At 40.2% G+C, this 13,247-nt stretch overlaps 1 protein-coding gene across 4 annotated transcripts in view; it reads right to left on the minus strand.

Annotated features, from left to right (window-relative positions):
* The window catches only part of TANC1 (tetratricopeptide repeat, ankyrin repeat and coiled-coil containing 1), a 146,885-nt gene that overhangs the window by 115,068 nt on the left and 18,570 nt on the right, over positions 1-13,247 (minus strand). The window contains exon 1 of one of the 4 annotated variants that reach the window (XM_075180819.1): positions 6,730-6,801. The exons of the other annotated variants lie outside the window; for them this stretch is intronic. The gene's annotated coding sequence lies outside the window, so the exon portion shown is untranslated. Of the gene's footprint in view, positions 1-6,729; positions 6,802-13,247 lie in introns of those variants that run through there. 4 annotated transcript variants of the gene reach the window in all.

Raw genomic sequence — 13,247 nt, forward strand, 5'->3', positions numbered from 1 at the left:
CCTTGCCAGTTCTTAAGCTAGGTACACACTACACGGTTTTCGTCCAATAATCGGCTAAATCAGCCGACATACGACCGCTCGTTCAAAAGTCGGGTCAGTGTGTGCAGTGACACGATGGTCGAAAGTCTGCCCAAATGGACTATTATCGCCTCAGTTGGTTGGTCGTACCGTTTAATATTTTCGTTCCAATCTAGTTTCCGCTGTGTAGTGTGTATAAACTTCCGACCGATCCACAACAGCGAGTACGAAATTACAATCATTGCTCACGACAACATGGCTGTAAAAAGTCGCTAAAGGGACATCCGCTCTTCCCTTTATCGTCCTAAACAAGGCTAGTGTGTATGCAGTCCATGGACCGAGCGATCGGATCATCGGTCGCACGTAAAATCGATCGGCATAAAAAGTTGGTGTAAAATTCTGTAGTGTGTACCCAGCTTTAGCCAACACTCGGTCTATATCTTGTATAGAATTCGAGTTTTACTTTAGGTTATCTGCTTGAGAGTTAACCATAAGGCATGTTTCCTGGGCTTCCTGACAGTCATCATCAGCAGCTATTTATATAGCACTACTAAGTCCACAGCGCTGTAGAGAGAACTCACTCACATCAGTCCCTGCCCCATTGGAGCTTACTGGGGGGGAGGGAGAGGAAGAGAGACTAGGGTCAATTTGATAGCAGGCAATTAACCTACTAGTATGTTTTTGGAAACCCACGCAAACACGGGGAGAACATTCAAACTTACACAGATAAGGCCATGGTTGGGAAGTGAACGCATGACAACAGTGCTGTGAGACAGAAGTGCTAACCACTAAGCCACCGTGCTGCCCAAGACATCAACATTTATTTATATAGTGCCAACAAATTCTGTAGCGCTTTACAATTGGTAAATGAAAAATCTCTGCCCTGCTATCCCATGCAGAAGGTCCAAAGAACTTACCCATAGGAGGACCAAAATTTGGAGAAACATTAATGCCCAATACAGTGGACTCCAGGTTGCCCGTCAGATCACGTCTCCAACAAGAGAATACAACACTGGATTATTAAAATCAGCTGCCTACAGTCACCAATGTGTTTGTAATCTCTTGGAAGAGCCCAGGAACTAAGCTATTACTTTAAATAAAGCAATTCAGAAACATAGATAAAAGAACATTCACAAATGTAACACTAACGTAATTTACAACATCTGAGCGTCTCCAGGGGACTTGTACAAGGAAAGTGCCAAAGTCCAAGTTTTATTAATCAGTAGACATAACCAAGTAAACAGCAGCCTTCCGATCGCAAGGTGAAGATAAGTTGATAGAAATTGTGCACACTGGGCACTTCCATATAGCCGGAACCTGTGGTGATCATCTCACCTGCTCTATGTATAACAGGTGACATTTGGCACTAAGGCTCTGAATCAGAGACCACTCCAATGCACCCAAGATGACTTCCAGGGGTCCTGGCTAGAAGAGAGTACCAAGTATTACCATACTTGCCAACTCTCCCTGAATGTCAGGAGACTCCCTGAAATAGGGGTGATCTCCCTCACTCCCTGAAGAGTCTGGCATTCTCCCTGATGCTGAGCCAGTACAAGACGTGGTTGGCTTCGCCATCTGTGGCATGATGACAGTTCATAAATTGTGTCCTATGTCCATGTACTGATGCCTATGGAAGTGGCCATTTTTATGGTGACCAAGATTTAATCAAAGACTGACAGGTAAGACAACATCACTTCAGTAATGGAGACAGAAATGTAAAAGACACTTCAGTCTCTAGAGATTCATTAGCTGCTTTTCTTTAACGCATAGTTTCCTACTCTCCTGGAATGTCCGGGAGACTCCTGCATTTCTGGGAGACCTCCTGGGAGAGCAGGACAACCTCCCGCTTCTCGCCCCTGCAATGGATAAGTGGTGGGGCTTAATGGTGCAAATATTGCGTCATCTTAGCCCTGCCCCCTTCTATAACTGGCCAAAATTGTGACAATCGTTCAGGGGGCGGGGCCAAAATGATGTGATTCGCCAAGCCCCGCCCCCACCTCCCCCAGGATCTTCCTGAAGCAAACGAGGAAAAGTTGGCAAGTATGAGTATTACTATCTACAGTTTAAAATCTCTTTTTCAGACAATCGATTCATATCAAGTACAAGTATACAGATAGACAGCTGGAGTAAGCACAATAGGTTCCCCTCTGGCAAAACCCAGTAAAACTGACTCTATGTAGAAGATCCAAGTCTGTGTCATGCACAAGTCACATTACACAATATATTTCTGTAAGGAGACAAATAGGAAAGTCAGCAGTTTGTCATTAATAGTGCCTCAGGTATTCACGGCGCAAGGCACCAACAGGTTAGACACACACTAAAACATTGTACTCGGCCCGAGCTTCACACTTTGTGCCTCAATACATCATGGCAGCTGGTTTACTTAGGGAATGACACACGTTTCAAACAATAAGTGTGCAAACACCGAGACATGACCGTGCAAAATGAAAAATGAAACCTCTCTGTATAAACAGACTGCAAAAGGTTCCCCCTGACCTCTCGCCTAACATTATTAATTACGCAGCATTGTGAGAATGCGACAGCAAGGAAATTATTATTGGAAAGGCAAACACACGATAAAGCCCCCCCCTCCCCCCCCGCCCTAGTTGGTATTGTTTATACATGTTATAATGTACAGCCTCCAGCCCGGGACACAAGACTCATTAATATTACACAACAGTATCATTCCTATTACACGCAGACAGCACAACTGTTCTGAGGTTCCGTGTCTCGCTCGCTCATAATCTATTCGATTGCAAGCTCTTGTGGGACGTTAAAAAAAAAAAAAAAAAAAAAATTACTTCAGTTATTTTTGTTTCCTTCTCCCTTCTTTTTAATTTATGGTAACGGTTACATTTGACAATATTTCTTTTACTTTGCACTGTGGGTTATGATCGCCCTCACCCCATGTTCACACGAGTGCCTCTTACAACTTGATTCTGATAGTCAGGCTTCAGTCAGTATTGCACTATATACTTGGCTAGTTGGTCAGTATGTGCTAATTACTAACTGCATTTTTTCTAAGTGTAACCCTAGAATTAGAAGGGGACTGAAGCAGAAGGGACCTGGCAGTAACATTCTGCCTGCAAATACCCAGGACAAGTAAATGTCCTCTGCTCTGAACACCGACGCGGGTCAGGTTCATCCGTTTGAATACGTTGGGTGTTTTATTCTCCTTGGTCTCTGCAAATTACAACAACATACTGTCCTCCTGGATCTGACTCTTAATTCTTGTATCATTTCTCTGCCGGGCACCTTCACTGATCAACCTAAGAAAGTAAAGGGTGATTTTACCACCACCAATGATAGACAACTCAGCTGTCAATACAATATTCCGTATTACACTCAGCTGTGAATACAATATTCCGTATTACACAAGTCTGCCCACATTGCACTATTCTGCAACGCTGACACCCTAAACAACACAAACAAACTGAAATGTATCCTCCTCGGTGACTTGATATTGGAGAAAAAAACAATTGTAACGAGGACTTTATACACTATAACCATGCTCACAGGAGATTATCCCTCCGCTGCAAAACAAACCTACTTCTATTTCTCTGTAAAGGCTCCAATCCTCTATTAGATGTAATCCTACGCCCACCTATACTACTCGTACTAATGCACCCTCACAACTGTCAATCTCCACTTTGAGCCACTCTTCCTACTTGTTTCAGTTATGTCCCCTTCCAATTAGAATATAAGATCTCGTGAGCAGGGCCCTCCACCTATCCTTTGAGTTCATGTCTGCATTTATTTTGTCTACCTCTTATGTCCCTGTTTTATGAATGTCATTTTCCCCACTGTCCAGCGCTGGGGAGCACTCTGGGGTTTTACAAATAAAGGATGATGATGTATAGCCATACAGCCTGCCAACACTTTCAACTCCATCCCCTACTACACCACACCAGAAGGCTTTGCCTCTTAATTTAAGGGGAACATTTACAAAATAAAGTCATCGTTTTGACATACAACCTCGATTGTCTGCCCAATCTTCTTCCTCGCATCATTCACCCCCTAACAGAACAAACCCTCTACTCTACAAATCCCAACTTGCTACCTGTTCTCCTGATCCCATTTCTTCTCATCTCATTTAACAGCCCTCTTTAACTTGCCTCTTTTTCAATAGCACCTTCCCATCTTTCTTTAAGCATGCCATCATTAAACCCCTCATTCCTCTCCAGCCTCCACCCCATCTCGTTACTCCCCTCCTCATCTAGAACTACTTGAAAATCATGTTTATTTTAAATTATCAACCTATCTTTCCTCCAATTCTCTCAACTGGACCCTCTACAATCTGGTTTCCACACATATTACAGAAACTACCACTCTATACACTTGCTCTGTCTGCATACATTGATATGTACAATCCACTCTCCCCTCCTTTGAGGATCCAAGGTCTCACTATCTTCTATCTCTCTGACCGGACCAGCTCTACCGCCTCTCCTTGTCCTCTGTGTACCACAAGGATCTGCCATTGGACCCCTTGCTCTTCTTCATCTATACATATGATGTCGATCAGCTTATTCACTAATCTATATGCAGAACTCAAAACCATCATATTTACCGGATTGCATTCCTTACTTTCTTGCTATTGGTTGTTGCCTTCTAAACATGGATAAAATTGAACTGGTCAACTAGTGCATTATCCGATATCACAATTACAGTTAATAACATTCCAATTTATCCAGTTCACCAAGCTCATTGTTTAAATTTTTGACTCAACTTCCCTCTTCAAATTCATGCTCTTACAACTGCCTGACAATTTTATTTAAAAAAAAAAATATGTTTAACTATCTCTTTCTCATGATACAACTAAAATACAGGTGCACACTCTGATCATGTCCCAACTGGACTATTGGAACACCCTCCTCTGTGGTCTGCACTGGCTCCACTCCAATCTGTTCTGGATTCTGCAGCTCTACTCATACACCTTTCATGCTTCAACGCAAATGATTCTACTCCCTGTCTTTAGGCTGCCTCATTTAAATGCAAAAATACAGTTCAAAAACGTGTTCCTAACCTAGAGAACTCTCGGAAATCTCGCAGCTCCATGCGTCTCTTCCATACTCTCCAGATCCTCCTTTAAGATGGAACTACCACACTTCATATCATCTTATCTCTTCCTTCCTGATCAACTCTTCTCACGCATTGCTGCCAGATTCCTACATCTATTCTCTGGAATTCTCTTCCTTGTGCAACTCGGCATCACTCAAAACTCAGGCTCCATAATAACCCCATCAACTTTCCTGATCAGAACTTCTTACACCACAAATGGATTTAAAATACAAACACACTAACAACTTACATATTCCCTCACATATCCTACCACTTTTCTTTAGATTGTAAGCGTCTCAATCCTACAGCCTCACGTTTGTTACCCATGACGTGTTCATGCTAAAGTCATGTAATTGTTATAGCACCATGTATCACTATGTACTACAATGTGGATGATGTTGGCATTTTATAAACAATGACAATAATCGCAGCACTGAATGTAGCCGATCAGCCTAAAATAGCTGACAACAGGAAACAATAGCTTACACTCAGCTGCACAGCCATTCTAATAGTCAATGCTATTAGAAATATGAGGTAACCATGATCACCACCCAAAAATAAAAGTTAAGCTGGATACACACTACAGAATTTTCCACCAACTTTTTATGCCAATCGATTTTACATGCGATCGATGGTCCGATCGCTCGGTCCATGGACTGCATACACACTAGCCTTGTTTATCACGATAAAGGGAAGAGCGGACGTCCCTTTAGCGACTTTTTACAGCCAATTTGTCGTGAGCAATGATTGCAATTTCGTACACATCGGTCGAAAGTTTATACACACTACACAACGGAAACGAAATTGGAATGAAAATATTAAACGGTACGACCAACCAAATGAGGCGACAATCGTCCATTTGGGCAGACTTTCGACCATCGTGTCACTACACACACTGACCCGACTTTTGAACGAGCGCTCGTATGTCGGCTGATTGAGCCGATTATTGGACGAAAACCGTGTAGTGTGTACCCAGCTTTAGACATAAACGGTAATATTTTATGAGCATTGGTTACCTGGCACTAGAATTTGTCCGGCACTGCTGTATGTATAGGCAAGTTTCTGTACCTCATATTTACACTATTTATAGAGCCACAAAGTACATTGGTGATTTATAAAACAATTGCATGCAATAAAACGTAGTAGCAGTTATAAACAAATTAACAAATTCCATTGGAATATAATAAAAAGCAGAAAATAATGTCCAAAGATGCATATAAAAGAAATAAGAAAATAAAGTCACCAGCCTAGTGCAAGCTAGCTTCATGATGGTACATACAATTTATATTTAAAAAAACCACACAGACAATTGCCTGTCTAAAAATAATGAGTTCTATTTTATGAATGAATCTGAACACTGCAGTTGTTGAGCTATCATTATCTACTGACATTCACAGGAATTGCTCTTTACACAAAGTTACAGATCCCAGAACTTGGGGTAGCCAGAAGAACTGAGCATTTGCCTACACACCGTGAAGGCAGCCATTGTGTCGTTCCTCACGCTGCAGTGTTGTCCTTTGTTTTAAAACTTCAATTCATTAGGTTACCCACCTTTCGAATGTTGGTTCAGTCGACAAAATGGCTGTCTCCACTAAGTGTTTATGATGGGTACTTATAACTTGCAAGCACAGATATTGGTAAAACGCGGCTTACCAGCAGCCTTGGGCAAAATCCCAGTAGCCTTTAATGATGGGAAAGGAATTTGTTTTTTTCCCCCCTCAAGATGGATTTGTGTTTCAGCCTAGAATAAAATGAAAACAATCAAGGTGTTTGTTTCATGAACCATAAAACCATAACTATACCTGACACCATCATTCCCCTGTGAGGGGGAAGAAAAAAATATCTGCAGCTGTCTCTCATTATACAGAGGAAAATATTTTTATTCTTTGCTCTCTGTAACATCTGTGCTCACATAGGCTCACAGTTCTCACCACAGTAGCAGACTATCAGAGTCTAGGACACAAAGAAATAGATTTTTCAGCGTGCTATTAGTGCACCCTCTTGTAACAGCTGGGGCCGTACTATACAAACGCAGCAGCTGTTTGCAGCCTTGTTGGATCGATTTTCAAAAAAAAAACTGCCACACCCCAAAAATCTCTGGTTGCCGTCTTGAAAAAAAAGTTTGGGATGTCGACTGGCGTCAGGATAAATTGCACAACAAGAATATCTTTGCATCCCGGTCTGAAATAACTCCCACGGGCTCCGTTCTGGCTCTCTCAGAAGATCTAAATATTTTCCCCTCAAAAATAAACATTTCACTCTGGTGCATTGAAAAAAAGTTTTCTATTTTCAGATGAATATTCCAAAGATGAGTCACTGGCTTTCTAATAAGCAAGATATAACCAAAACACAAGACCTAATCAAAGGGGGAAGTAGAAATATTTACGGAGTGAAACAATGTTTTGTGTCTTCCACCATCCAGAATGAAATAATGTCTGCTTGTAGGCTAGGCTTAGTCAGCATATCAAGGTCTACACACCGCCAGATCTGGCTGTTCAATCTGTGTACAACCTGGGCCAGATTGCACATTCCAATTGCACAATGATTTAGTTCAATGACATAATCTGAATGCTGGCATATTTGAATTTTGAAGAACTGCATCTGGGCGATCACACACACACACACACGTATGTATGTATGTATGTATGTATGTATGTATGTATGTATGTATGTATGTATGTATGTATGTATGTATGTATGTGATCGCCCAGATGCAGTTCTTCAAAATTCAAATATGCCATATATATATATATATATATATATATATATATATATATATATATATACACATATACACATATACACACACACACACACACATTTATTGTATTATATTATATATACACACATACAAACACACACACACATACATGTTGGGTCATTGTCTGGTTGCCAATCAGGTGTTTATCATTTATCAGCTGTCTTTTTGAGTCCGTGCACATAACAAAGATGGTCAGTTATTTCTAAAACAACAACATGTGTGGACACCTTGAAGGTGGTGAAAACACTTCCTGTTCCCTGATCAGTTGACGATCTGACCAAAGCCCCTACTGTGGATCACTGGTGCCCAGATCAGATTTCATAGAATAAATTTCACCTGATCTCAACGGATTACACAACTAAGGCTGCAGCGACAAAGCACAGTTACAATAAAAGGATAAGGGACGCCAAAGTTCTAGAACCGATATTCTATATAAAAAAAAAAAAAAGTTGACAGCTCTGAATTATTTTTTTTTAATGAAACCCCACATCTTCAAAATAAAGAAACAGTTCAGTTTATTTTTGATTGAACCACGAAAAAACAAAATCAAAAGACCTGAACTGTCGATCCCACACATCAAACAAACTTTCCTTCCGCTTGTCTCCTTTAGAACTAACGAGTTACAGATTTCTTCTACAAGCACTCTCAAACTTAGAGGAAATAAACCACCCCTCCCCCCACCATCTCCCAAGTCTCAGATGCAGTATTCAAAATAATTTATTCATCATTCTTTAGACGGATGAAAGTGTACAATGAAATATCGTTCCCAATTGTAAAGCGCTACGGAATTTGCTGGCGCTATATAAATGTTGATGATGATATTGTTATATTTTGAAACTGTTCACTGAAAGACAGACACAATGTACAAGTTCACATATAATTTCGTAGTTCCTTCTTAAGTTGGGTACACACTACAGAAATTTCGACCAACTTTTTATGCCGAGCGATTTTACATGTGATCGATGTTCCGATCGCTCGGTCCATGGACTGCATACACACTAGCCTTGTTTAGGACGATAAAGGGAAGAGCGGACCTCACGTTAGCGACTTTTTACAGCCATGATGTCGTGAGCAATGACTGTAATTTCGTACTCACTGTTGTGAATCGGTTGGAAGTTTATACACACTACACAGCGGAAACGAGATTGGAACGAAAATATTAAACGGTACAACCAACCAAATGAGGCGACAATCGTCCATTTGGGCAGACTTTCGACCATCGTGTCACTGCACACACTGACCCGACTTTTGAACGAGCGGTCGTATGTCGGCTGATTTAGCCGATTATTGGTTGAAAACCGTGTAGTGTGTACCCAGCTTTACACAACTACACTGTACAGGCATTTGCCAATGGCTTCTGGCCATCTCAAACAGTAGTGTGACTTCTTCCAGTGTGATACTCCTGCACTCTAGATGGGAAAGGTTCACAGTTATGCAACAATAATTGTATACTGTATTAACTGGACAGCAATTTTTCCACATACAGTACACCAATGTTATATTAGATTTACAAATAAAACGGATTGCACAGAGGGGGGAGGGGGGACCCCACAAGTCCACAACTGTGAACAAACAAGGACTGTACGATTGCACTACACATGCATCTTAATGTAATTTTATTGTTGACTTTCAGCTTATCTACTCTGAATGTCATGCAATCTGCCCGTATAGTTTTGTTTGCATGTCTTTCATACAAATGCTGAAAATATATTTACAGCTCAATCCAGTTGTAATGTGCGGGTAACTTAGCACACCCTACTAGATCATTTAACTCATTAAAAGTCATTATTTTGTTTTCGCACTTCTGCTCTATACACAAAAATGCACAGTCCTTCCTGATCCAACCACTGTCCATTCAATTTCTGCACGTCTCTGCAAAGCTGCCATTTTGGCATACTAGAGAAAGGACAGACGCCGCTGTGCAAAAATGGAAAATAGCTTTTTAATAAAATGTTCTATTTTCTCCATCGGATAAAACAGATGGAGAAAATGTTTACTGCTTTTCTATGGAAAGGAATCAACTGCAAAATTCTGATCGTGAGTAGCAAAATGCTGCCTACAGGCAATAGATAGGTAGTGTATCCCAATAATACACTTGCATTAACTTATAAAATTATACATGTGTCCGTTATTATATTAGCCTTGTTTTAGACAGCAAAAGAATACAAACTTTCGAAATTACTGAACCCTTTCCTTTAAATGTCTTGATTGTCCATAGGAGCTGAAATATGCACAACGTTGTTTTGCAGGAACATAACATTTGCCCAAAGAAAGAAAATAAAACAAAACATATATAAATATATGTATAGAAAAGATAATCGTCCCAATTTAGAAACAAATAGACAACATGTAGAAATAAAATAAACATGGCATTTAAGAGATCACCACATGTCTTACTGGTAGGGAATGAGAATGTTTCTCGTATGAGGTCACTTGTCTATCACAGAACACTTTAACAGCACTTATGACTTCTAAAGAATAGAACCTGTCAATCAACAACTAGCTTCAAAAAGCATACTTGTGATTGACAGCTGTGCTTCCCAAGAGGTGCAGAAGTATTTCAGCAACATTAGTACTGTTGAGTGAGAGGATTCATTCACCTTCAAGATCTGTCCATATTATACAGTGGAATCAAAAGGTCTACATACCAAACCCAGTGGACTTAACTTAAGCCAATAAAACCCCGTTTGCATATTATACAACATGTTCAGAGTAACGTCTGCTGATAGCATACAGGTATGTTTGCCCCATACACTGAGTTATTGGCTTAGCGTTAGCAGGATGCATTCCAGAAATTTGGTTGGGGTCCTTTTGAACGCCCATCATTGTAAAGTTTAGGGACATCACTATCTTGATGAAAAATAATTCTGTAGATATGTTTAATGACTCTTTAAAAACCAAGAACAAAAAAGGTATTTCAATACCCAAACATTAATCAGTTCCTGGAAATGGAAACCCCTTGTGCTTTTTTTTTTTGTTTTGTTTTTTTAAATTCATGGACAAAAAAGATGAAACAAAGAAAAGAAAGACCCATGCAAAGATTTTACTTCAGTGAAACATTCCTCCTTATTAGAAATAGAGATTTGCAGCCCTGTATTTCTTGTGTTGCACCCTGGTGAATTGTGGTTAAAACTGGCAGTGTTTGATGAACAGCACATGGCTCAACAAGACAGTGGATGTTTTAGATGTATGAAAACAAACCTATAAATTGTCCGTCTATGGTTATTTCTAGACTGGTCACTGACACGTTTAGGAGTTTTGCGCTGTCCCGAGTTGAACATTACAGACCCTCGCTATAAAAACATGGAAGAATGCAGACAGTATCCGTGCGTTTTGTATTATCCAATTACCGTCTCAATGCTGCTATTCCATCACAAGAGGAGGCGAAGAATCAGTGCTTGAATTGGCTCCTGTACTTGCATCACGTCAGATGCAAGTACAGGGGGCTCAGAGCTTTTTATTCTCCAATTCTGATTGGAGCTCTTCATTTTATTCTAACAATGGAGCATTTTCAATGTCATCAGTGATGGACAGCCTGAAACACTTTAGGTGTTGCATGGTAGAACCCTCTAACCTTCAAAAGGACCTTCCACTACCCTTAATCTCAGTAATAAGTTAAAACATTTAAATCAAAGAAAGATCCACCTATCTGTAACAACATATCAGCAGGCGTTTTAAACAAATGTTACAAGCTATAACAAACAGATCTGACAAAGCAGGAATGAGCCTGGGAATGATTTAAATAGTGCATAGGAAAATACTTTGCTGTAACCCATAGCAACCAGATATCAGCAAATAGTGTAGTCAGACCAATGAAAGCCAATTTCTGATTTGCTGCTCTGGCCTACAGTACATGACCTACTTCCCTGCTGTGTGATCCTGTGACTGTGATAAGGAAAGATTCCTTGAGTTGTAGTAAACAAATATTCTGATTGCTTAGTCCCCCCTTACAGATTTTGTACATTTTTTTTTTTTTGAGGATCAAAAAAAATATATTTTCACACATGAAATTGGGTGGGAAATACATACATGAATATGGGAAGACTAGTTGGCTACTAATACGGTTAAGGAAAACTGTAGACTTTCATTGCTTTAAAAGAAACCCCACAAGTAAGGACCACAGGGACAATCTATTCAGATTTCCTTATACACACTCAATAGCAATATTTTCCAGGCACGGAGGCCTCAGATACAGTGTAAGCCGGGGTTCTAAGGTTAGATCAACACTATTTTACTACTTGGGGGCAGAGGTAGAAGACAACACACTTTGTTCTTCATGTCCTTCTTTAGATCTCACCGACTGACATAAAAAGCTTCTCCCAGATGTGATTGGACAGGTAACCGCTCTCCATCTGCAGACGAGAGCACTGGAAGAAAGACTGAACAACCTTCACTCTGCTGTTAAATGTTTAGGTTATTTCCAGCATATTTCTGCAATAAACAACGAGCCCATTAGACTTTATTTGGTGTTGCACAAGAATATAGAAGACAATAAATGGTCATTCGTGTTTTCCTACTATAACACTTATTTACTTAGCAAGAACAATATGCCTTGTCAGCAGTAATAGAAGTTATATACCTGATCCAAGTCTGTATATTATAGATTTTTTGTTTAGACTGATGTCTCGGGAGGAGGGGATGAGTGGATAGTCCATTGGCACCCATATGCTGGAACTATTTTGTGCAGTAGAATAATATTGACTAATTTTTTTTTTTGGAAATGTTCAGCAAACATGTAGGTCCAAGTACTGCAGATCTACCTGCACTTTTCCATGTAGTAGAGGGATTCTAATTGCCAAGGTTATTTGCCTAATAATAGGGGAACATGTGTACCAGGGAATAGTATTTATGCAAGGCTTCTCTTACAGGATATAAGAAAACTTTTAAATTTGTCCCCTTTGCAGGTGTAAAAAATGTTTGGAAGCCGGCAGACATGACCACGGCCCCAGTGATGTCAGACCCGCTGTAGTTGCTGGGGGTGTGTGTGTGGGGGTGTGTGGGGGGGGATTAGATGTTTTAAACATCTACGAATAAGACTAACAGAAGGGCTTGGGGAGAAGATACGTGAAATAAGCTCTGTAAGCAGCCTTGTAACATTTCTACAAGTGGTACAATTGTTCCGGCAACATAAACAGTATAAGTAAATTAATAACATTAAGTCACATTGAAATAAATATATATATATATATATTTTAACAGGACAGATTATTTCCTGTTAGGGAGCTGCTGAATGGCTTACATAGTCGGAGTAAAAACCATCAACCAGTCTATGGCCAAAACGGGTAGCCAACTAAAATGTTTACCCCATATACTCCCTTCCCCACAACAACCAAGATCACAGGACTTCCATACAAGGTACCCTTGTAGTTTGCGAGAACTCACCCGCACCAGCACTGCTATGCTCCTTGTG

The sequence above is a fragment of the Mixophyes fleayi genome, chromosome 7 (genome assembly GCF_038048845.1).
Source record: "Mixophyes fleayi isolate aMixFle1 chromosome 7, aMixFle1.hap1, whole genome shotgun sequence".
Classification (NCBI taxonomy): domain Eukaryota; kingdom Metazoa; phylum Chordata; class Amphibia; order Anura; family Limnodynastidae; genus Mixophyes; species Mixophyes fleayi.